The sequence below is a fragment of the Palaemon carinicauda genome, chromosome 12, assembly GCF_036898095.1.
Source record: "Palaemon carinicauda isolate YSFRI2023 chromosome 12, ASM3689809v2, whole genome shotgun sequence".
Lineage (NCBI taxonomy): Eukaryota > Metazoa > Arthropoda > Malacostraca > Decapoda > Palaemonidae > Palaemon > Palaemon carinicauda.
In genome coordinates this window covers 137,257,515-137,284,819 of record NC_090736.1, presented here as the reverse complement: position 1 = coordinate 137,284,819, position 27,305 = coordinate 137,257,515, and the positions used below count along the sequence as shown (strand labels likewise).

General features: G+C 43.1%; 1 long non-coding RNA gene across 1 annotated transcript in view; it reads left to right on the top strand.

Annotated features, from left to right (window-relative positions):
• LOC137650660 (uncharacterized) overlaps nucleotides 1-27,305 on the top strand; it is a 45,827-nt gene that overhangs the window by 758 nt on the left and 17,764 nt on the right. The gene's annotated exons all lie outside the window — the stretch shown is intronic.

Sequence of the window (27,305 nt, the reverse complement as noted above, 5' to 3'; positions counted from 1 at the left end):
CCTACAGGTCCCCCAAACCCCTCTTACCAGATCACAAACCTGCCCAGTTCACGGACGTAGCTGGGAGCAAGCCACGAGACCACCTCTCCCAGATCACAGACCTAGATGTAAGCAAAAGTGAAATACATATTTCAATGTGGTAGGATGCCAATTTGGTAATTGTGTAGGAGACCTCCGCGCTCGATTTAAAAGTTTCTAAAAGTAGAAAACGAAAGAAAATAGTAAATTAGAGCTACAGTTACCTTGAAACTGTGAGATAATCCTCCTACAACCACCTAACTCTTACACAGAAAATGTAAGCATAAACCTACTACTACAATTATGGGGGACCCCAGTGGGAAGTGGGGTTTTTGGGTGGGGGGAGGAGGAGAAAAGTGATTTTTCGGGGCACTACCGAACCTAATACAACTACCTACCCTACCCTGGGGGCCATGTACCCCTACCTAGGCCTACCGGGGGGGGGCTCCGCCCCCCCTGCGACCCCCCCTTAAGGCCACAGTAATTTTCAGGGCACCACCGAACCTAAGACACCCACCTAACCTAGCCTATGGGGCCCTGTACCCCTACCTAGGCCTACCGGGGGGGGCTCCGTCCCCCCCCCCCTGCGACCCCCCCTTAAGGCCACAGTAATTTTCAGGGCACCACCGAACCTAAGACACCCACCTAAACCATGTACCTTTGAAACAAGACACGAAAAAATTGCACCACCTCTTCCTTTTCCCACGAGTAACCACACTACGATCACACCGGAATGCTAATTTGTTGTAATCTATACGGCACACATTTTCACAATTAGGGCACTTTTTCTCTGCCAAAATCAAACCATGACGTTGAGCAAATGCAATTAGCAAATCAACTTTCCCTGAATAATGTACACAAAAATCCCCATAAGAAATAAAGCAATTGTCACAAGTGACACAGTCGGAACGGGATGAAGGTCCTGCTAATTACTCCATACTTCACGGCAAAATGAGCTTTTCAGTTTGAAGGGAGATCCGAGACGTGCAAAAATATTCCTCCGCGGAACTTCACGTAAACTGTGGTAACTGGTGGAAAAATAGCAGGGATAAGTGAAGTAATAAGTGTCAGCATTGGCTAGATTTGTAAAAACCGCCATGATTGGTTTTCAAACAGTGTGACGTCAAGAAAACACCTGTTATTGGTTAGAATAGCATTGAGAACTAGTCTGCCATACGCAGTAAGGCGGTGAAACAGCTCATTTTAGCCAAGACATCACACAGTAAACAAAAACAAACACTTAGAAAAAATCCAAGTGAAACATAACTATACACACGAATATCTTCGTTAAATAGAAGCTGCTCATATATTGACTATTATATAAGCGTTCTATATGATATAATAGTGAATTATAGGTGTTTAAATTCTTCAAGATCTTCCGCGGAGCTCTCCTACACATTTACCGCCAATTTTTTGTGGATTTATTATGCATCCCTGAAAATGTGTAGAGGAGAAAAGGTTAGTTAATGATTATCGTTTCGCCAATAAACTTGAGCACATATTGAATGTACTATAATGAACTAATTGGGAAAGTGGGATGTCCATAAATTTTGTTATAGTCTGTCAAAATTCATCTTCATTAGGTAATATTGCAAATAAAAATCTATTTTACAATATATATTAATACAAAGAGCAATAGAGATGGCTTAGTCTAGGCACCAGGTTTGAATCTAGCTAGCCTGAACTCCTCTCCCATCTAGCGAGACCTAAGCAAATGCAAATGGAATCAGGTTCGGTGAATGCAACCTGACAGGACCATTCATATTCTAGCCTACAATGTTATAGACTAAAACTAAAATCATGGTCCAGACCTAAAATTTAAGGCAACCCTTTTAAAGTATTACTACAAAATTCTCCCTATTATATAAAGTAATTATGGGGCTGCCTCATATGTTTAAACAAGATTTACTGCCTTTCCCTACCTTAGCATATATCTGAATCACAGTAACATTTACTAACCTTAACCTACCCTAGGATGCGGGATCCTTACTTAGCCATGCTAAGACACCCCCCACCAACATTTGTGACTTCCAATGCTGTAGATAGATTTAAACTGCAGATATGCCGTATCCCAGCTTCACATAATGCTGTAGATTAAATCAAATAATGGAGGTACATCCTAGCGTAAACTACTGCATGTCATATTCCTGTTTAAAACATAACTCAAACAGTTATCAAACCTTTACTGTAGAATTATAAGCTTTGTAATATAGCTTGTAATACAATTTGGTTCATCAAAAATTTACCTAAGGTACAACTAACAAAGATTCACAGCATAACACTTGGCAACTGTATGCCGTAATAGTTAAATATCTTGTCAAAACTGGTAGATTTTTTACTTTAGGCATATTTTGTTCTAAACTTGAAGAAAGAGAATAATACAGTAATTTAAATATAAAGCAACACGTGTAGAACTTGTTAACCCTGGATAGGTACGGTGGGTCGTTCGCGACCCCGAGCGTAAAAAAAAAAACAGGTTTTTCTCACGTGACTCACCCCCGTGACTGAATTTGTGGGTGATCGACCTGCAGGAGGTGTCTCCCCTACACGCTCTAGTAGTGTCCAGATGTGCATTGCTGTAGCTGTACTCCTTCCCCGATTTCTGAGACGCGTCGGGGTCGAGCGCGACCGAGTTTACCCTTCTAAGGTAGTTTGCATAATTATCAAAGTTATTACGTATTATGAAATTGTCGTAGAATGGTGCAACTTGTATAGGTTATCAGTTGTGGAAAGTCTTGGTGGATTGTTTGGCTACCATGTGCATGATTTTTTTTTTAGTTAAGATGTCGTTCATCACCACGAGGACCATTTTACCGCGAGTGCCCCTTTTTCATTTTTTTTTTCATTTTTTTGCCAAGTCATTTTTCCGTAAGATATTGCCAAATAGTGTCGTAAAACTTTTGCTTGTTTAGTGTTGGAAAGTGTGTCTAGATGATCTGGCTACCCATGCATGACTTTGTTTTTGTCAGATACGACGTAGTTATTGGTATATTGGGTATTTAACTGCGGTTACCAATTTCTGTTTTTTTTCAATATTTGTAAAAATTACTACGTAGAAAGGAATTGCCGTATATTATTCATTTTTTTTTTCATGTTTATGTGTTAGAAAGTGTGCCTTGATGGTTGGGCTAACACGTGCATGTCTTTTTTTTTATCTGAGATGCCGTATATTAGAATGTCGGGCATTTTACCGCGAGTACCCCTTCTTCATTTTTTTTCATTTTTTTGCCAAGTCATTTTTCCGTAAGATATTGCGAAATAGTGTCGTAAAACTTTTGCTTTTTTAGTGTTGGAAAGTGTGTCTAGATGATCTGGCTACCCATGCGTGATTTTGTTTTTGTCAGATACGACGTAGTTATTGGTATATTGGGTATTTAACTGCGGTTGCCAATTTCTGTTTTTTTTTTCAATATTTGTAAAAATTTACTACGTAGTAAGGAATTGCCGTATATTATTGATTTTTTTTTCATGTTTATGTGTTAGAAAGTGTGCCTTGATGGTTGGGCTAACACGTGCATGTCTTTTTTTTTATCTGAGATGCCGTATATTAGAATGTTGGGCATTTTTCCGCGAGTGCCCCTTTTTATTTGTTTTGCATTTTTTTGCTTAGTCATGTTACCGTAAGGAATTGGCAAGTAGTGTCGCAAAACTTATATTTTTATAGTGTTGGAAAGTGTTTCTAGATGATCTGGCTACCCATGCCTATTTTTTTTTTAGCCAGATATGGCGTATATATAAGTATGTGTTCGATTTTCCTGTGATTGCCATTTTTTCGTTTTTTCCCATTTCTTTCAAAATTACTACGTACTAAGGAACTATCACAGAGTAATGATTCATTTATATGTTTATTTGTCGGAAAATGTGCCTTGATGGTTTGCCTAGCACGTGGCTGAAATTTTTTTTTTCTGAAATGCCGTATATTAGAATGGCCATTTTTCCACGAGTGCCCCTTTTTATTTGTTTTGCATTTTTTTGCTTAGTCATGTTACCGTAAGGAATTGGCAAGTAGTGTCGCAAAACTTATAATTTTATAGTCTTGGAAAGTGTTTCTAGATGATCTGGCTACCCATGCCTATCTTTTATTTTTTAGCCAGATATGGCGTATATATAGGTATGTGTTCGATTTTCCTGTGATTGCCATTTTTTCGTTTTTTCTCATTTCTTTCAAAATTACTACGTACTAAGGAACTATCACAGAGTAATGATTCATTTAGATGTTTATTTGTCGGAAAATGTGCCTTGATGGTTTGCCTAGCACGTGGTTGAATTTTTTTTTTTCTGAAATGCCGTATATTAGAATGTTAGCCATTTTTCCGCGAGTGCCCCTTTTTATTTGTTTTGCATTTTTTTGCTTAGTCATGTTACCGTAAGGAATTGGCAAGTAGTGTCGCAAAACTTATATTTTTATAGTGTTGGAAAGTGTTTCTAGATGATCTGGCTACCCATGCCTATCTTTTTTTTAGCCAGATATGGCGTATATATAGGTATGTGTTCGATTTTCCGGTGATTGCCATTTTTTCGTTTTTTCCCATTTCTTTCAAAATTACTACGTACTAAGGAACTATCACAGAGTAATGATTCCTCTAGATGTTTATTTGTCGGAAAATTTTGTTTACTTCTTTTTTGATTGAATATCATCAAATTTTTTTAGCTAAAATATTATATTGTTTTACATTTTTTTTTTCGATTTTATTTCCCTTCCAAAAATTTTTTTTGGGTCAGAATTTTAATTTTATAGTCGTAAAATAATCGACAATTATCCAGCAACCCACCATACAATTTTTATGCATATCCAATAATAATTAGATTAGTAAATAACACCTTGAAATTGACATACCCTTCCTACATTTCAAGTGGCAGATTAGGGAGTCTGAGTCAGTGTGGTTGGCGGCCATTTTGTGGACATATCCGAAGCGTAAGCTGCCCTATCTATATATATTTTTGGGCTCAAGCCATGGCGTCCTGATGGAAGGTTCCTGTTTGGTAGCTTCCTTGGGTATAAGACTACTAAGATATTCCCAGAGAATTTAACCACAGGTTATCACAGAATTCTAACTTCTGGAGCGAGTATCTCAAAGGTTTCCCTTTAAGACATCGTAATACAACAGGGGACACGCATGTCTGGTCGTGCCACATAGCTATCTCCACCCCGAACAGAGTTAACGCTTCGGTGTGTAAGGGCTGAGAATAGCTGGGAGCCGTTCCACAGCTAATCTCACTCGTGGCTACTACTGATACTCGAGACGTAAACAAACGGACGCCATTGCTCTAATGACGTCACGCGCGTCTTTATCCTTTGTTTAGTAGCTGCCCTACTGAGACGGATTTTCCCTTGTGTGAACTTTATCGTTTTGCATCTTCGCTATGTCGTTACCTTCAGCCTCGCCTTCTTCTGGAAAGTTGAGTACAAGGTTCCAGTATTGTTTAATTAAGCTCTGGCCGTAAAGTAAATATTATTTTGCGAAATAATTGATGTTTTGTGGCAGAGCTGTGCCTCTACCGGACCCGCCATTTTATGGCGTCGTTGTTGTTTTGCATGTCTTATTTAGTTAGCATCAACAACGCTTCCGGCCTTATATACTAATCGAATACATTAGTTTATTTAGTCTTCATAGCTAGGAACTTTTATATCGTGTTTAGACGCTTTTTATCGGTCATCGATTGACCTCATACCAGTCGGCTACTATAGCCCCCAGGCCAGGAGCCTATATACAAGTGTTCATGCATGATTTATCAGTGATCCTAGACTAAGTTATGAAGATAGTGGCATTATTATTTTACAATACTTTTGACTAGTGATGCAAATGTTTTCGCCTTCAGGGACCATATAGGGGATAGGCTAGTCAGTGATTCTTACTAGCCTAACCTAACCTTAGGACCCCTATATGCTTCCTTCATCCCCTGCCTTGGCATTCCCTCTAATTAGCCTTGATCCCTTTTCTGAGTAAAGGGATTCATTGTCTAATAGAGTATTATATCGCCTCTCAGTCCTCCCTAAAGGAATGAACCCCCTTTAGGATTGCGTCTGAGAGTGAGGTTAGGCTGGCCTACCTCTATGGCTAGGATAGTCTGCGACTTTCCTGCGATAGCGATACGTCTTCTTCCTTGCCTAGTTCAGGACTTTTAGCCCTGATCTAGGTCGGGTTAGGAAGGTTTCTCTGTTCCATGCTGAAACTGTACTCTTGCACCGTTTTAGCCGATCAGCCTAATCTTAGGTTAGGGAGTGTCCTCCCTTCCCTTTGTGGCCGCTCTGGTACAGAAACCCTTCCTGGGAAGACCCCTCTCTTCTCCCTCCCCACCTATCTCTTGTATAGCCTAGCCTATGCTTAGGTTAGTTTATACTCATCTGTCCCCTGTCCTACAACTCCTCCTTAGGGTGGATGAGTAGGGCTACCCGAGCTTCCTTGTGCAGTCCGCTCTGGTACATATACCTTCATAGTGTCCTATAAGGTTAGTTCCTAGTGTAGCTCTGCATAAGGGAGTCTCCCCCCCCCCCCATCTTGGGTGTTCCCTAGTCCTCCCTTGGGCTACCTGCTCCCGGTCCCTAGTGACCCCTGCATATGGATGATAGAGCCTGTCTCTATCATGGGTACACCCCCTCAGGGAGGGAGAGGGATGTCTGGAACCCTGAAGGTACTTCCTGCATCCTCCCCCCCCTCCCCCTGTCTCTCTATCTATCCGGGTGCCGGTCTCTTGCCGCCTCTTATGCCGGCAATACCTGCCTCTTGGTGACTTCCCTACCCTTGCCGCCAGCCCCCCGTGTTCCGAGGGACTGCCGGCTGCCGCCGGCTACTACCGGCGGCTCTCCTACTCCTATCTAATCGTCCGCTTGCCGGTCGATCTCCGGAGTGCCGGCATATACTGCCGGCAACCCGATACTACCTGTACCATCCTTACCCCAGTCACCAATCCGGCATCCTCCGGCTGCCGGAGCCGCCGCTCCCTGCCGGCGTGCCGCCGTTGTGCCGGCGGCCGCCATCCTGGTATCTAACTGACTTTTGAAAATTGTCTGTTCTAATGCCAGAATCTATGCTGGAGCGAGCTCCGGCGTGCCGGCGGCTTGCCGGATACCCCGGAGGCGTCAAGAATACTTGCACCCCCTCTCTGTAGCTATCATAAGACTAAGATAGCCCTACCTGGCAAATAGATAAGCTGCTTTGCTTCTAAGATCAGTACCTAGTACTGCTCTATTAGTGATCATGCTGTCTCTTTGCATTCTTCTATTTCCAGCATGCTATGTGCATCTTAGCACGGCTGGTTGCCAGAAGCAGTTACCCTTAATGAGACCTTCTGGCTCTTATCTGGGAACCGAATGAATTCGATCCCAACCTTGTCCTTGGCTTTCCATGGAGTTCCAATATAATGGGAATCCTAGGAAACTATATCCAATGATCTCGGTCATTTGGATTATCCCAGGACCAAGCCTATGGTAACCAGCCGGGCGAGATGCATGGAGCGTGTTCTCCTTTACTGTTTCACTCTCTATGCATCACACCTTCTATAAGTTAAAATTAATGATTAATATTAACTTAATTTAAGAGCCATTCCTATGACTCCCCCATACTCATTTTCTCTTTCTTCCACAGGAGGAGCAGATGAAGTGCGATTTCGCATACTGTGCCGTGAAACGCTCCCAGTTTTACGGACATACGGCGTGCAGGACTCACGCCCCTTGCTCAGACAAGAAAGGGGATTGGAAGTTCTGGAATCCACTGGAATGTACGGTCTGCCAGGCCTACCTAGTTGAGGCCTTCCATAACCCTCCCTCAGCGGAGGTTAGAGACATTGCTCGTGAGAAACTGCGCAAGTGGGTGCGTGGTTTTCAGAGGAATGCCACTGGACCGTACCTGGCCACCGAAGAACTGAGGTCCCTGCTGTTCCCTAAGGCCTCCCCTGATTCAGTGGTTCCAAAGGAAGCAATCCCCACTGTCCAAATTACGGTGGAACCTGATGTGGTCATGGCTCAGTCCATGTGTAATGATTAGAATAGTAATATTACATGTTTAAAACAAATGACGTAATATGTCATGTTGGTTGGAAGAGCTGGCCGTGAGATTTGCTATGGTCAACTCAAATTGTGTACAGGATGTAAGATGCTGAGTTGTCATTCTTTCTTAGTGTCAACACATTAACTCTTCGTGTGAAAGTTTGTGACGTCACCGGATGCAGGTGTCTTCCGATTCCGTCACTTATCCAAATTAAAGCAAGTGTACGATTTTTGGGATATCAGTAATTTGTTCAGTTCTTGTCTAAACTTCACCAGAATTGGTCATGTGGACCAACACAGCTTCCTCCAGTGATGGAGATGTTTAACTCAGTTGTTTATATACAATAAAACTTAAAAAAACACCAAGATGTGTTCAATAAACCATCTAAATACATCTGAAAACAACTCATACTCAAATGTGTGCTTAAGACAGTAGCACACCAATAAATGGTGGCAGCGCTTAAACTCAAAGACAGCGGTTATACTCTAAGAATTAGAGAAATATCTTCAAGACTTCAAAAATAAATAGCTGTAAAACCAGAGATATATCTTCAAGACTTCAACATAAAAGCTGTAATACCTGATAAAGATCTTCAAGAACTCAGAACTATCTACAAATATCTACAATTTTGACTGAGTCCAACGAAAATGCTAACACCAACATATGTTAGTATACAAATAGAATCTTCAATCAACATCCTAGGAAACCCAAGGACTGGCATTCAACTATTGCAAAACATATCCAGGAAGACCTACATTCTACAAGAAACTAGAACGAGACATCGCTAACAAAACATCAAGAGAGAGAGAGAGAGAGACGACTCGACTACATATAAAGCTAAGTACAAAGATTTTGTATTCATTTCAGTTTGTGCAGTGAAGTGTAGTTGTCACAAGTCGTTAGTCAATTATTACTGGGGTGAGTGAATTCCTAAACTTTGTTATAAGAAACTCCGAATTCTCATTTAGAATTTTTCTTTCTTTGTGCTAATTCCTTTTTCTTTCATAAACTCTTGGGGGGAAATGTATTGGGATTAGTAACATTGTTGGGGGAATTTTATTATACATATGCGTTTACGCAGTGGGCGTCTGTACTCATATAGATATTTTGATAGGATTGAAAGGGGTCAAAGAGATAGAAAAAAAAAGAATACAGCAGTCATGGCTCCTCCTGTCAGCCCTACCCCTGGACCTAGTGGTGTAGGACAGGCTAATCCTCCTCCAATTGTGACGCTTGTAAATGCCAGGTCAGCAATCCTTCCTTTTCAAGGCCGTGTCAACGGGTTCTTGCCACAAAATGTGGAGTCATGGATTTCATCCGTTGATGCCCATTTAAATGCCAAACAAATCGTAGATCCTTTTGTACAATTACAAGAAGCTAAAAGTTTTATAGATTTTTCTAAGGGGGATGCGAGTGCGTATTTAAGAGGTGTTTCATTTCAGGAAGCAGTTACTTGGGATGATTTCAAAGTTAGGTTACGCGCGATCTATGGGGGTGAAGAAGCTTTGGATGTGGTGTTAACGTTACGAAATACACTTAATCAAGCCACTATGAATCGGCTTAATGTTGTTGAGAGAGCAGCTCTCATAGCTGATAGGCTTAACGAATATCAGGACATTTTAGGTAATTCCACTTGGGTTACTAACGATAATATCTCCGTGAAAGATTTTTTACGATTAATGTATTTAACTTGCATGACACTTATGTTGCCTGAAGCTTTAGTGCGGTGCTTTGATAAGAAGTTAATGCCTGCAAGTACGGAATTGGATGTCTATAAACAGATAAAGAAGCACATGTCCAAGTGTCCAGATCTCGATCCCGTGTTAACTCAAGTTTTTGCTAAGAATGAAACAAAACCACAAACAGTGAACGTAATTAATAATCCAGTAGCGGGAGTGACGTGTTACAACTGCAAACGTCAAGGTCACATAAGCGCAGACTGTAGAACGAAATTTTGTTCAGTTCACAACACAGGATCACATTCTTATAGTCAATGTTACGCGCGTAAGACACAACAATATCCTAGAAATACACAGTCAATTCCACAGTCAGTTCCATATGGAAATAAAAAGAAAAATCCTCATTTTAACAATAAGAAGAAACAACAAAATGTCAATGCAGTTCAGAGTCCGAAACAAACAAACACTTCTTCAAATATCGCTGAGCCTGGGCCGTCAAACCAGACCTCGCAAAGTCAGCCTAATTTTCAGAATGTGCAGAACAAAGCAAATACCACATAGTTAACTCTAGAGGGGAAGAGAGTGATGTTGGGTCAAGGTCATTTATGTCAACATCAATAGTATTGAATAATCAATTTAATGTTTTATCAGATAAATGTGAGACAATAGATTTTCCTATGAAACACACGGCCGAATTAAGTAAAACAGTGCATGCTCCCGTAGATTTGCAACGAATTCATACAATAATAAGCCAAAATGAGTTACGGCCAACCTTATATGCTGTAAATTTAGAACACAAATCCTTTACGTTATTTTTTGACTCTGGTAGTCCACGTAATATTATGGATTTGAAGACGCATCATTTGTTGTTTTCGAACTTTCCGATTGAAAAATCAGGAATCAGACTTTCAGGTATAGGAAATAATGAATTAAACGTCATAGGCATAACTCATATTCAGTTCAGAGTCGGTAATCGCACGTTTGCCGATACATTTGTTGTTGTGAAAAACATTAATATGTATCCAGCTGTAATTATAGGATACCCATCTATGGGAAATCAAAACATTATCTTAGCTCCTGCAAAGCACGGCGTGTATATCAAAGGGAAATTCTATAAGTCTTCTAATACTTTAAAGTCTGTTTTGGATAATAAGGAGACGACAAATGTAACCGTAACGTACGTTGAAGAACCAATAACTTGTCTCACTAATAAAGAAATAATACACGCGACCCAGCAGAATTCTCGTTCACCCGTAATATCATCTTGCACGCAATATATCGAACCAAACATACCTTCGAATTTAATAGTGCAAATAAAGAAAACACTACCGGGATCTGAAATATTAATCCTTTCCGATACTTTGAAAACCAACGGATTGTCTGTCACACAAGCTATTTATACAGTAGGCTCACATCAGCAATGTAATATCGAAGTCTGTAATCATTTAAATAACACTTTAGTAATTCACAAAAATCAACATATCTTGGATGTAGAAGTTTATAAACATCGTATTCTTACCGTTGCTGAAATCAATCACTCTCAATCAGTTGCGGATGAATCCCTTTTACGATCTATTAAAAATAAAATCAGTAAGGACATTCAAGACGAAGAAATTCAGCAGAAAATTTTTGAACTTTTAAATAAATATACAGATGTCTTTTCCACTACGGATGGATCCTTAGGGAAAACAGATGTGATCGAGCATCAAATAAGGTTAAAAGACAAACAGAAAATTATATATGTACCCTCGTACAGACTCCCTATGAAATTCCAGAATGAAATAAATGATGAAGTAGGTAAAATGTTAGAGGAAGGAGTCATTAGAAAATCAAATAGCCCTTATAATTTTCCTTTAATAGTTGTACCGAAAAAAGATCGAACGTGGCGTATCTGTGTCGACTTTCGTCGTCTAAACGAGGAAACGATCCCTGATCGATTCCCAGTGCCATGTACTGATGATATTTTGTCTTTGTTAGGTCAGAATAAATATTTTACCAGTTTGGACTTACTTAAAGGCTTTCACCAGATATCATTAGAAGAAGATAGTATCCCATACACAGCCTTCAGCACAGCCAGGGGACATTATGAATTTTTACGGATGCCTTTTGGTTTACGTTGTGCTCCTATAACATTTACAAGAATGATTAACATAGTGTTTGGAGACTTGTTAGGGGATATATTGCATGCCTATATGGATGATCTTGTAATCTTTTCCAACACCTTAGAAGAACATCTACGTAAGTTAGAACTAGTACTACAGAGATTAAGACAACATAACTTAAGGGTAAAGATTAGTAAGTGTGAATTTTTCAAAACAGAATTAGTATATTTGGGTTTCATGGTGTCAAGCCAAGGTCTTAAAGTAGTCCATGATAAGGTGTCGGCTATACGTAATTTTCCCATACCTACTAATGTCAAGGGAATACAGCAATTTCTGGGTTGTAGTGGATATTACAGGCGTTTTATACGCAACTATTCAATAATAGCCGCTCCTTTAACTGATCTTACGAAGAAGGGCGTAGATTTCATATGGTCTGAGCAACATCAACAGGCGTTTAATACTTTGAAAGATGAACTGTGTAGTTCTCCTATCTTAAAATTTCCTGACTTCGGTAAGGAATTCTTCATTGCAACAGACGCCTCAGACTTAGGAGTGGGAGGGGTATTGCTTCAGCAATATGATAAACAGTTTTTCCCGATAGCTTTCTATTCTCGAAAATTGAGAACTTCCGAAAGTAAATATGCAGTAATAGACAAGGAAGGACTAGCTATTGTTAATTCGCTAGTGCATTTTAAGTTCATAATTTACGGTTATCCCGTTAAGGTTCTTACTGACCATAAACCACTAACAGAGTTCTTTAAAGGCTTCAATCACAGCCCTAAACGAACTCGGTGGCATTTAATCATTCAAGATTTTGGCGCAAGAATCGGGTATTTACCTGGGAAAGCAAATATCATTGCGGATGCATTATCACGCAACCCCGTGTCATCTTGTACGGAGTCTTTAGCTGAATTAATAGATATATCAACATCCATGCCTATTGTAAAAACAATATCTGAACAAGAAGATTTAGGCTGGAGTGCTGAATTGTTACAGACTGAGCAAAGAAAAGATCAGAAAATAGAAACAATTATAAATGCTTTGAAAGGCAATCATAAAGAAAAAGAATATATAAAGTATAAGCAGCAGAATTATGTAATCAAAGATAATATTCTGTGTAGGACTGTGACAAGGAAAACCCGCAATACACCACATGTAACTAACGACCAGGTAGTAGTACCAAACTCACTTGTTTCCACTGTCCTGAATTGGTTGCATTCAAATCCATTACATGGACACCCTGGGTTCTCATTAATGTCACAGAAAGCCAAATCATTGTTTTATTGGCATACAATGCTTACAGATATAAAAAGACACATAGCTAATTGTCGCACATGTCAGGAAAACAAAGGGCATACGAAAACACCTGTTAGCTTAGGAACTTATCCTGTTCCCAATCAACCCTTTGAAAGAATACATTTAGATTTGTTAACAGGATTTTACGAGTCAGACAGAGGGAATAAGCACCTCTTAGTAATTATAGATGCTTTAACTCGATATACAGAACTAATAGCGCTTAAAACTAAAACTGCGATTGAATGCGCTAGGAAGTTTTACGAGTGTTACATTTGTAAACATGGAATTCCACACATGATAATCTCAGACTCGGGTGGTGAATTTAATAATCACTTTCTTACCTCATTGTGTGAATTCCTCAAAATAAAGAAGATCAATACCATGATATATCACCCAGAGTCGAATGGGCTAGTGGAAAGAGCAAATAGGAAGATATTAAATATATTAAGGGTAACACTAGGGGGATCAGACCCCAACTGGGATATTGCAATACCGGCGGCACTGAGTACTCTGAATCATTCATATCATATATCAATTAAAATGTCACCGCATGAAGCATTGTATGGTACCCCAGTTAGAACACCTTTCCATGTATTAACGCCTACAACTAATCTATCAAATCCTTTAAAAGAATGTATAAATGCAAGTATAAGTCGATATGATATCCTTCGAAAGAATTTAGAAGAATCACAAATCATAATGAAAAGGAATCATGATAAAATAGCGAAACCAACTAAAACATATACCGTGGGTGATAACATCTATATTCAAATCAATGTCAGAAAAGGGCTCAACTATAAACTAACACCTAAGTTTGAAGGCCCATTTAACATTTTGGAAATATTAACGGCCAATAGGTTTAGAATTCAAAATGTAGCCCAACCCACGGATGAGAGAATAGTACCATTGTCTCACATAAGAAATTAAAAAGAAGTGAGGAAAAATTTTAATTTCAATTTAAAAGTTTTCTTTTTAATACAGGAGTAATTACATATGTTTTTTCTCGTTACAGGTTTCCAAGATGAATTTTTTGTTGTTGGGAGTGATATTGTTCGCTCAGACATTTTTTTCGTATGGGATGAGTTCTAAGACTAAGAATATATATTTTAAATATGGAAATATAGTTGAAAGACAAGAAGACATTTTTATTACATCAACCAACGTAATTGTCGAAGTGCATATGCAAGCAATTTTTCTTCAAGAGAATGATGTCACTAGCTTAAGAACCGCCATTTCAAGGTTTTCTGCATCATTGGATGAGTTGCATAGGAGACATTTTCATTTGACTACTAAGAGTTTGCTTAGCTCAACATTAAAAATTGCAGATATGCTATCTGATGACTTAAAGAATAAGACTGGAGAGACAGGATCTTTGGCTTATGACCTTTTGATGTGGACTGTAGGACACGAACAAAAAGAAAGACGGAATCCGTTCATTTATGCTGCATTAAGCATCTTTGGGTCTGTTGCAAGTTTAGGTTTAGGACTTTCCAATCGTCTTAAAATTAGTAATCAAAATAAGAAAATTGAGTTCTTGACTCATAAAGATGAATTGATTATGTCAGAACTAAGGGATCAGTTAGCTTCAATCAATAAAATTATGGATTTGTTAAATGAACATTCAGATAATATCGTTCAAATTATGGAAGTACAGGATTTGTTAGCAACATTAACGTATTATGATTCAAAGATAGATCACATACATAACAGAATTGCACATTTCATTGAGAAATCCAAGGATTATGTAGAAGCTATCACGTTAGCAACTAAAGGTGTATTGTCGCCCCATTTGTTGCCTATACGTTACTTAAAATTAGTTCTGGAGAACACTAGGGATAAACTAGGCTATGTTCCTTTGTTAGACGAACATAGGTTAGAATTTTATTACAGCCTAATTACAGTAAACGTAGATAATAACAAGATTAGGATTACAATTCCCTTTGATTCTTCTGATGCCTGGCAATCTTACAGGATATCACCATTTCCGACTTTCATGACGAATCACTCAAATCCAGTAATATCCAGTTTGACAGGACACGTATTGATTTCCCCAGACAAGGAAACATATACGGTCATTAAAGACTTAAATCAATTAACTCACTGTTCAGACGCAATGGATAGAAAAATATGTACAGCTGACTCATTTGAATTCCGTAAAAACTTGATGGATTCATGCGAGTTAGGTATAGTGCTAGACGGTGCTCTCTCCCATACAAGTGAAAATTGTCTGGATAAGCTTTATCCCTTTGACAATAAAGAATTCAATTGCAGACTAAATAATGGCTCGTGGATACGATACGACAAGGACGGCTTCAATATATCATGCCCTGACGGATCCACATCCCACAACCACATCTTCGTCGCAGCAGATGGCTGTATCGGGACTTCCCCGAATTCCATGGTGACTGGCCTACGGACAATCATCAGAGAACGTGCTTACTTCGCGAATTTCACGTGGACCTCTACAACGCCCGCACTTCCTCTCCCTTATAAAGGAAGTGTGGCGAAACACTTAATGAAACTTACCGAAAAGGACCACCTGTCGCCGACTTACAAAGAGATTCTTCACCCCATAATACTGGCTAGTTTGTGTTTCACGGTGATGATATTTATCGCCGTGAACATCCTTGTTTGGCGTAGGTTACGGCACAGCAAGCAGCTACAAAGGAATGAGTTGCATAGCCCTGACAATACCCCCTATTTAATCCAGTTCAAAGCTGTATGAGTGGCCACCTCATTCGCTAAGGGAGTAATTTGTCGGATTGATGTTTGTATGAAAAGCTGATTAGTACGCTAGTAATATGTAATTAAAGAAATTCTCTACATTTGCATTGTTAAAAATACATTTAAAATAACATTTAAAAAAATAAATAAAATAAAAAAGGATATAAATCATTTTTTCTCTCGGCATCTAATAAAAAATATATAAGCCGGAATGTTAAAAAAGAAAAGAGAAAAAAAAAAAAAAAAAAAAATATATAAGATATATAACAGAATCTATGGGCATCTAATAAAATGTATCAGCCCTATATATAAATATATATATATGTACGAAACCGTGGTACGTGTACGTACCAGGAATTCGTATTTGTGCACTGAATGTTGAGTATCTTGTTTCTGACAAAGGTAACAATTATTCTTTATCAAGTTACCGAATCATTTGTAAGTCAGAATTTGTTTTGTTTTTTGGTACCATGTAATCATTTGCTAGCAATGTACCATATGTATGATCTTGGTTTTATCATGCATTTTTCTTTTTGCTTTGGTAATATCTTTTTTTGTATGCATTATTGTTATTAGTTTTGGTGTGCCTGTTTGGACATTCGTCCTCAGTTGGATATAGCTAGTTTTGGACAATGAATGATACGTATGTCCAGTCACACCTAATAACCATGTTTCGGCTTGTTGTTAAATTTTTGTAAAAAAAAAATTGAGATAGCTGGCCGAGCATATGTAATGATTAGAATAGTAATATTACATGTTTAAAACAAATGACGTAATATGTCATGTTGGTTGGAAGAGCTGGCCGTGAGATTTGCTATGGTCAACTCAAATTGTGTACAGGATGTAAGATGCTGAGTTGTCATTCTTTCTTAGTGTCAACACATTAACTCTTCGTGTGAAAGTTTGTGACGTCACCGGATGCAGGTGTCTTCCGATTCCGTCACTTATCCAAATTAAAGCAAGTGTACGATTTTTGGGATATCAGTAATTTGTTCAGTTCTTGTCTAAACTTCACCAGAATTGGTCATGTGGACCAACACAGCTTCCTCCAGTGATGGAGATGTTTAACTCAGTTGTTTATATACAATAAAACTTAAAAAAACACCAAGATGTGTTCAATAAACCATCTAAATACATCTGAAAACAACTCATACTCAAATGTGTGCTTAAGACAGTAGCACACCAATACATGCACGAGTGTCGCCTAGATTCCGAAGAGGATGAACAGATCTCTGACGTCTCGGAAGACACGGAGAAGACGCTTATGGCTCAAGGAGCCGAAGAGGACGAAGACAAGGTGGAATACACCGAGTCGGAGATTGGAGCTACTCCCTCGTCCATCCCTCCGCCTACTCCTACACCGACGGATGTGTCCATTCCGTCTACCTCCTCGACCCCGGATCCTTCTTCTTCTACACAAGAACTGATCCGACTGATTAGAGCTGTCATGGACGACAGACTGAAGGAGAACCAGGAGTCCATCAGGTCTATGATTGGATCCAGAGAACCGAAGAAGATCTCGGTTAAGGATCTCCCAGCTTGCTCTCATGCCAACCCGTGGAGGTATGCAGAGCATATGGTTATTGCGACCGGCAGGATCTTTGTTAGTGACAAAATCGGCACGGTCCCGTTGGAAGATGTGGAATTCTTCCCAAGCTTCGAGGCCTACCCGGACTGTTACGTCCGGCTTCGTTCTGAACCTGCCTCGAAGGAGGAGACCGAACCTAAGGAAGAGATAGTGTTCGATCTCGCAAAGGCCCAGGCTATGCTAGCCTCCGCATTTAAGAGCAGGGGCTTTACCTGTTCTAAGCTTCCTGCCTTGAGCAAGAAGCATCCTACTTATGTCGCTCCCGACACTGCGATTCTTCCATTTTTGGAAAAGGCCTTGGCTGCATGCCTTAAAGCGGCGGAAGAAGGGAAACCCTGCCCTGCACTGGAGGAGTGCAGACCCTTCTCCATCGTAACGCCCCCTGACACTAGACAATGGAAAGATGTCCAACATACTTTCGTTGTGGGTAGGCTCGATCCTGACGTTGCCGGACGTCAGTTTAATGAAGACCTCCCTAAGCTCAATGATCACCTCCTTCGCCGGGAACAAGACACGAAGGAGAGGCTTGCAGCGTCTCTTTCTCATCAAGTCCAACTTGAAGTTATGGCCTGTGACACAGCAGTACCCGATCACTACATGGTACTGGCCAAATCCCACTTACTCACGGTAATGAAGGACTTGTACCATTTCATAAAGGCTCGTAGAGCCTGTCGTGAATTCGTGTTTGTCGGTGCCACCGTGAAACACGAACCCCGGAGGCTGATTTCCTCCAACATCTGGGGAAAGCACCTGTTTCCTTCGGACCTTGTCAAGGAAATAACGGACAGAGCCGCCACGGAGAATAGGAACCTTCTCCACAAGTGGGGCATGTCCAGGAAAAGGAAAACCTCTCAGGACGATGGACCTCAGCCTAAGAGGAAACCTCAGAAACCGAAACCCCAGCAACGTCAACAAAGACGTCAGTTTCCGGGACCCGCTACCTCCCAAGTGGTTGCCCAACCACAACAGACCTTTCAATTGGTCCCCCAACCGGTGTTGTCACAGTCACCGGTCTTCACCCCTGCCTTTGAGCAGCCATCCACTACCTTTCATGCCAGAGGTAGAGGCTCGTCCAGGGGTGCAAGCAGAGACGCCTCTCGTCGTCCCTCCAGAGGTAGAGGAGGAAAGGGAGCTAGCGGCCGAGGCAACAAGTCCTCGGGACACCAGAAGCAATGAAGTGCTTCCGGTGGGAGGAAGACTCCGCCAATTCCAGGATCGTTGGACCTTCGATCCTTGGGCACACAGCATCATCAAGAACGGTCTAGGCTGGAGTTGGGTGTAACCACCCCCAATCTTCCAGCGGTTCTTCCAACAATCGACCCCCATTCTGGAAGAATATGTTCTAGACCTCTTGAACAAGAAGGTGATAAGGAAGGTAAAGTCCACCAGGTTCCAAGGGAGACTGTTTTGCGTTCCCAAGAAGGACTCAGACAAGCTCAGAGTCATTCTGGACTTATCCCCCCTCAACAAGTTCATAGAGAACAACAAATTCAAGATGCTGACGCTTCAACAAATAAGGACCCTTCTGCCTCAAGGTTCCTACACGGTCTCTATAGACCTGGCGGATGCCTATTGGCACATTCCAATGAACCATCACGCTTCCTCCTACCTAGGATTTCGACTCCAAAGGAAAAGCTACGCCTTCCGGGCCATGCCATTCGGCCTCAATGTGGCCCCTCGGATCTTCACGAAGCTGGCAGACGCCATAGTACAACAGCTCCGCCTAAGAAACGTCCAGGTGATGGCCTACCTCGACGACTGGCTAGTCTGGGCTCCATCGCCCGAAGAGTGTACAAAGTCTTGCGACAAAGTTACCCAGTACCTAGAACACCTGGGATTCAAGATCAACGAGAAGAAATCTCGCCTCTCTCCGGCTCAGAAGTTTCAGTGGCTGGGAATCCACTGGAATCTTCAGTCACACCGCCTTTCCATCCCCCAGAAGAAAAGGAAGGAAATAGCAGGGTCTGTCAAGCGACTACTGAAATCCAAACGCATTTCAAGACGACAGCAGGAACGAGTTCTAGGCTCTCTACAATTCGCCTCAGTGACAAACCCAGTGCTTCGTGCACAGCTAAAGGATGCCGCGGGAGTCTGGAGACGATCGGCATCCATCGCTCGAAGAGACCTCAAGAGACGGCTTCCAAACAGACTTCGACGCCTCCTAAAGCCGTGGTCGGAAGCAATGGCCCTGAAAAGGTCCATTCCTCTCCAACACCCTCCTCCTTCACTCAACATCCACACGGATGCCTCACTGGAGGGCTGGGGAGGTCACTCCCACCTGAAACAAGCTCAAGGGACCTGGTCTCCACTATTCAAGACGTTCCACATAAACATCTTGGAGGCCATGGCGGTCCTTCTTACTCTGAAGAAGCTATCCCCGCCGCCCTCGATCCACATCCGTCTAACCCTAGACAACTCGGTGGTAGTTCGTTGTCTCAATCGCCAAGGCTCAAGATCGCCCCAGATAAATCAGGTGCTTCTCCCAATCTTCCGTCTGGCGGAGAAGAAGAAGTGGCACCTGTCTGCAGTTCACCTACAAGGATTCCGCAACGTGACAGCGGATGCTCTATCTCGGACAAACCCGATAGAGTCGGAATGGTCTCTAGACGCAAGATCATTCTCCTTCATCTCTCATCAAGTCCCAGAACTTCAGATAGATCTCTTTGCAACGAGCGACAACAATCAACTTCCTCTGTACGTAGCCCCGTACGAGGACCCCAAGGCAGAAGCGGTGGACGCCATGTCACTGGACTGGAACAGATGGTCCAAGATATACCTGTTCCCTCCCACCAACCTTCTGTTGAAAGTCCTCTCCAAACTGAGAACCTTCAAAGGGACAGCGGCCCTAGTGGCTCCCAAGTGGCCCCGGAGCAACTGGTACCCCCTGGTCCTGGAGCTGCAGCCCAAGCTGATCCCTCTCCCGGGCCCAGTTCTCTCTCAACAAGTACAGAAGTCGACTGTCTTCGCTTCATCATCGAAAATCAAGGACCTTCATCTCATGATTTTCTCTCCCTTGCCGCAAAGAAGAGGTTTGGGATCTCGAAGAAAAGTCTAGACTTCCTAGAGGAATACAAGACCGAATCCACGAGACGGCAATATGAATCATCCTGGAGGAAATGGGTCTCCTTTGTTAAAGCAAAAAATCCTAAAGAAATCACCATTGATTTCTGTATGTCCTTCTTCATTCACCTTCATGGACAAGGATTAGCAGCCAATACGATTTCGACCTGCAAATCGGCTTTGACTAGACCAATTCTATATGCTTTCCAAATTGATCTGTCCAGCGACATCTTTAACAAACTGCCGAAAGCATGTGCTCGCCTACGCCCAGCACCCCCTCCGAAACCGATCTCCTGGTCACTAGACAAGGTGCTCCATTTCGCCTCCAACTTGGACAACGATTCATGCCCCCTCAAGGATCTGACTCAGAAAGTTATATTTTATTTGCTCTCGCCTCGGGAGCTCGAGTCAGCGAAATAGTGGCATTATCAAGAGAAGAGGGACACATCCTGTTTGCTGATTCAGGAGAAGTGACCCTCTCCCCTGATCCGACGTTTCTCGCCAAAAATGAATTACCCACCAAAAGATGGGGCCCTTGGAGAATATGCCCCCTGAAGGAGGATGTCTCTCTATGTCCAGTAGAGAGCCTCAAGGTCTATCTTCGCAGAACTTCAAACTTTGGTGGAGGCCAACTCTTCAAAGGAGAAACATCGGGCAGCGACCTGTCACTGAAACAATTAAGAGCGAAAATCACCTACTTCATTCGCAGAGCGGATCCGAACAGTACACCCGCTGGTCATGATCCTAGAAAAGTGGCATCTTCTCTGAACTTCTTTCAGAGCATGGACTTTGAGAGCCTTAAAAACTTTACGGGCTGGAAGTCCTCGCGAGTTTTCTTTAAACATTATGCGAAACAAGTGCACGAAATCAAACATTTTGTGGTAGCCGCAGGTAGTGTTATGAAACCTGCACCTAACTCTGCGTAGAACAGTGAGTTACTTGGGACTCTAACTCTTCGGGTGCCTATGTTGACCCTCGAGTGATTCATAGTGATGTCTAAAAACACTTAGTGCTTTTATAACTGTTCTTGTCCCAGGTGAAATGTCATAGTGTTACACAAGTGCCGCATGCCTTGAGCATGATGTGTTATTTAAAGACTTGCGTTCCTCGAGAACGAGTACCTACTAATCCTGAAATTCCCTTTCAGATTCAAGAGCAAGCCTTTATTTCTATGTACATTATTATTACTGTAAATGAACTTTACTTTTGCTGTAAATTATTTAATTTCTGCATTGTGAAATAAAATTTCTATTTTATTACTTATGCGTCTCTTTCAGCTCCTACTTACTATGAAATACATACTGTCATAGTTTTATTTACTCCTCCTTTCTTATGGTCATGAAGAATTTAAGATGTCCATTCCTAAATTATATTCACCTTGCCTCAGTAAGGTTCCTACACGAATACTTACTTCTGATAATCAGGAGATGAACTCTACGCACAGTGCCCAACCACCACTGGCCTACTTCAGAATGTTCCTATACAAATATCAAACATTCTGCTTCATCTCTAAGCTCTTAAAAAGTTCTTCTGTCAAGATGAATAGCCCTTCAATACCACTTTGACGTCGGCATAGCCCATGGGAACTTCCTACCAATGGGGGGCAGGATATTTCGTTCCTATGGTTCTTACCTAAGATTACTTTGCTGTTTTGTCAATGCCTAGGCACTTAACTCTGGGGGAAAATCTACCACGATACATTGATTCTCTGGTACTCTTCCATCAGGACGCCATGGCTTGAGCCCAAAAAACGGATTTTGAGCGAAGCGAAAAATCTATTTTTGGGTGAGATAGCCATGGCGTCCTGATGGACCCTCCCTACTACTTCGTTCAGTTTGCTCCCACCCTACACAATTGTATCATGGTGATGGGCAGCAACTGGCGCCAGGATAAAGACGCGCGTGACGTCATTAGAGCAATGGCGTCCGTTTGTTTACGTCTCGAGTATCAGTAGTAGCCACGAGTGAGATTAGCTGTGGAACGGCTCCCAGCTATTCTCAGCCCTTACACACCGAAGCGTTAACTCTGTTCGGGGTGGAGATAGCTATGTGGCACGACCAGACATGCGTGTCCCCTGTTGTATTACGATGTCTTAAAGGGAAACCTTTGAGATACTCGCTCCAGAAGTTAGAATTCTGTGATAACCTGTGGTTAAATTCTCTGGGAATATCTTAGTAGTCTTATACCCAAGGAAGCTACCAAACAGGAACCTTCCATCAGGACGCCATGGCTATCTCACCCAAAAATAGATTTTTCGCTTCGCTCAAAATCCGTTTCTTGTTCCCTATAGAATTTGTGATATTTTGGTATATTTTTACCTGCATAAATATCATATTATATATTAAATATATGTATTTTTTTACGGAATTTCTAAGTACTCAAAAAATTACCTTTAGATATGGCCCCTGATATAAATGTAATTTACAAAATAATGAAGATTTTTTTACATATTTTTATTTTAGGATAACATATGTTTATTCCCTAAAAAAATTAGCCACTTCCTATTTCATTTGGGTACCCAAAAAAATTCATGAAATTTGGACAAATTTTTTTGGCCAAAAAAAGTTACCCTTTTCTTCTCATTTCAGATCTTCACCTCCATGGGTCTGACTTCATCCAAAATACATCAAGATGTGTCCTAAACATTCAAGAATAAATTCCTAAAAGGATTTGTGTATATATGTATAAACTTTTTTTTTATGAATTTTTATGTCAGGTCTTTTTTTTCTACTTAATTTTTTAAAATATTTATAATAAATAGTTTTTCTGCAGATGAGTAGTATTTATCTTTACAGTTGTTTTAAGCATTCATTGAAGTTCTTTTTGGCAAAAGAAAAAAGGAGGTTACTGCAAAAACTGATTTTTCAAGAATTTTTTTTGGCGTCGGGGTCGTTCGCGTCCGAGTACAGTATACCCTTAAAGGGGTGTCCGAGGAGCGTACCTATCCAGGGTTAATATATAATGCATTAATTGTTAATATATACTTATTTCTAGCAAAACTGGAATTTTCTATAAGAAATGGACGAGTGCTGGGTGTTTTGGCATATTTCTCTATATAAGTAATTGGGACTGGGTAATAATTATGTATTGCTCAATTGTTTACTTTTGAGAGAGAGAGAGTGAATTATTGCACATGCATTGCTCTTCATTCACTTTTGGTAGCTTTGTTTTTTGTATGATGTAATCATTAGCTGGCTTTATGATTGAATTAAGAGCTGCTAAATATATATGCGTAAGTTCCCCGATGTTTTGAAAAAGCCATTTGTTCCGTAACTGAAATACAAACCACGCTATTTAATATGGGTATTACTTTCGGCGTAGCTGAAATGACGCGCCATTAGAATTTTAACGAGGGTTTACTACCCCCTCACTAGTTAGCGAGGGGCAAGCTACCCCTCCCCCCCTCACACACCAGTGATTAGCTCACTTTACTTTTGGCTCGGGTGACGATCAGACGTGTCTGTTCCCACTCTCGCTTACTTTGACAGCTTTTGATCTTGTTTTTGCTTTTTTCTTTTCAGTGTGTTTGGAAGTTGGCCTCTACCATGAGGAAGTGTCCCGGCTTTCCTGACCGCCCTTGCGGAACGTATATGTCGGCGGTGGACACCGACCCTCACACCTTGTGTCCTTTTTGCAGGGGCCAACGGTGTGAAAGAAATAAAGTATGTGGTAAGTGTAGGGAAGTGGGAGAGGTTTTCCCGGCGCCGGAAGAAGTCCAAACGGGATATTTTTCCTCCAGGGGTTTCCTTGAAGAGAGAATATCCCAAGGACTCTTCTTCCGTAGCCCGAACCTCCTCCGAAGCTCCCACTCGATCGGTCTCTCCCGAGAGGCCGTCGAGTGGTAGCGTTGGCCGTACTTACGTTCACCAACCTCAGAGTTCGGGAGAGGGAGTTTCCTCCCATAGCGAGGCAGCTCCTCCTCCTCCCCCGTGGGAGGATATTTCTGTTAACAATGTTTCTAACAATGATTTTTTGCAGCTTTGGGCTTCCTTGGGGCTTCAGGGTTCGCCCTCCAAGGAAGCCCTGTTTGACATAATCAGGTTGGGGGCAGCTGTCAAACAGTCGCCGACGTTAGCAGAGGTTGATCCTCTGTCTATCGTCGACATTGTTGTGGCAGGGGCTTCCGACGAGTTAGGTCAAACCCCTGCTATGGTTCCTGATGCAGCTGAAGGCTTAGTTCCCCCCTCCGAACATCCTTCGAGGGAGGAGCTAAGTCCAATGGTCTCTCCTGCAGGTGATTCTCCTCCTCGGGGGAGTTCACTAACAGAGACTCCTCTTCGGAGGACTGCCGATGGTCTGCCTGCTGCCCCTAGAGGACGTAACAGACGGAAGGCTCGCCCTCCTTTGCCGTAGAGGCCTTCCAGCTCCCCACAAGGGAGTTAGGCGGCGCCTCTTCGGTTCTTCGTCTTTGTAGTCCCCCGCAGAGGATCCTCCTCGCCGTGCACCGACCGTTGCAGCTGTATCCCTGGACCCCTCCGCAGATCGTTCACGATCTCCTTCGCCTGCCAGACCTGCTGACCTCCCATCTCCATTCCTGGCCGCTGACGCGCTGTGGGCGCCTACGCACCCCGTTATCCAACGGGCATTGGTCCCTTCGGGGAAAAAGGGACTTTCTCACATTGTGAGTAAATCCCTTAAGCGCCAGGTATCCCCTGCGCTCCAACGTTCTCCTGCACGCCCACACGCAATGGCGCGCAAGCGCTCTCCTGCTATTCCTGAGACTTCACTTCGGAGACCACCTGTACTAGGGACAACGTGCCAGCGATATCCTGTTGCTGAGACTACGCGCCAGCGATTTCCTGTACGCCAGCGATCTTCTCCTCGCCAGCGCACATCTGCGCGCCACGCGCGAGCACGATCTCCTGCTCGCCAGCGTTCGCCTGCGCGCCCACGTTCTCCGGATCTGGGCGCAGGAGGGAAGAATCTTTCTTCTCCTTCCCGTCAGTGATCTCGTCAGCCCTCGCCTACGTGCCATTGCGCGCACCTGTTCCAGCTCCTGCGCGCCCACGCGCTAGGGGTATTTCCCCTGTGCGTGAGCGCACGCCCTCTAGACCTCAGCGAGTTCCTGTGCACCCACGCGCGCGCAAGCGCTTGCACACCCTTCAGCGCACCCTCTGCTTTCGCCAGATCGCGCACCTGCGCGCCATCGCTCGCCAGCGTGCCAACGCGTCCACTCGCCCATGCGTTGTAGATCGTCCAAGCGACCCCGCGCCTGTGCGTGGTCGCTCGCCTGCGCACCAGTGCGCCAGCGCTCATCCGCGCGCATGAACCAGGGAAAATCCTATTGCGCGACCACCAGCCTGATCCCCAACGCGATTCCCATCGGGATTCACAGCGCGAGCCCCCGCGCGAAGCTACAGAAATGAGAGCCTCCAGGGCGTCATCTTCACGTCCCCCCCCTCCCCGCAAGTGCAGATCAGCGCTCCCGCAGGAGGAGGGGAAGACTCCGGATAGGTCCAGGAACCAACCTCCTTCTTCCTTTTCTTTTCAGGCAGGCCCAGTCGTAGTTTCTACTCCGAAGGATCGCCCGATCCCCTTCCCTTCAGTGGGAGTCTCTGACAGCACAGCTGTCAGTAAGCAGCCATGGTTCGGGCCCCTTGTCAGAGCCAAAAATGCAGGCTTTCAAACCTGCCTTCTCTGAGATGTGCCTCAAATCAATGGCAGCTCCGACCCCACTGAAGAGGAAGTGAGGAGTAGAAGTCGTGGTAACTTCTCCCAGGGCCAAGCTGGCTCCTCGGAAGTCCTTGAGGAAGGCTCTTCCCCCCCCCCCCCAGACTTTCTCTCCCTCTCCTGTTGACGAGGATTTTCCGTCCTCAGGGAAGTCTACCGAGGTGAGACGTTCTCCCATCGCACCAATGGGAGAAACCCCACCTCATGCAGGAGAATCGTCCCGGGTTGGGGCGGAGAAGAGCCCACAGACGTCGTTGTTGGAGTCCTGTATTCCTCCCAGGAGGGAACCTAAGGACTCTAAAACCATCCTCAAGGATTCGACCAGAGCCAACAAGACCCACAGAGAGCATGCCTTCTGGTAGGTTCTGACACTGATGAGGCATCTCAACGGGTTCCCGGACCCTGAGATTCCTCCTCGAGAGGGCAAAGACACGGTCCTGGACCGAGTCTTTGGCACTCAGAAACCCACTAAGGCAGTGCGGCTTTGCTCTGGTCCCAAGGGGTGAAGAGTGCCAGGGATAAGGTTGAGGGCCAGCTCTCCGGACTCGCCTCCTCCAGCCGTTCCACTGCTGGCAACAAGCTCCTCCCTCCGCCTCGTATCCACCAGAGGAGGTACTTTGAGATCATGGAGGAGTCTTGCCTAGCTCTCCCCTTGCACCATTCTGTGGAAGAGCTCCTCTAGAGAGGCTCTCTAGCCGGCAAGTGTCTTTCTCGGCGACAGAGATCCTAAGTCAGGAGAAGGTTGTGAAGTGTGTCATGCAGGCTACTTCATGGCTGGACATCTGGCTGGGGTCTCTTGGCATCCTGTTGCGATCCGAAGACCTGTCTAAGGAGAGCACCAGGAAGGCCCTGGAGACCTTCCTCCTTTCGGGCACCCGCACCATTGAGTTTCTGGCCCACCAAGTCTCGAACTTATGGGCCAATTCCATCCTGAAACAACGTGATGTGGTGGCAGAGAGGTTCCACACGAAGGTCCCAGCCGTCGAAGTCAGCAGGCTCAGACATTCTTCCCTTTTGAGAAAGAATCTGTTTGAGCCTAAAGATGTGGAACAGGCAGCTGAGAGGTGGAGGAAGTCCAACCAGGACTCTCTCCTACATAGGGCTCTTATATCAAAGCCCTATAGACCTCCAGCACCTCAACAACCTCGCCCGTCCAAGATGACGAAACCGGCAGTGGCAG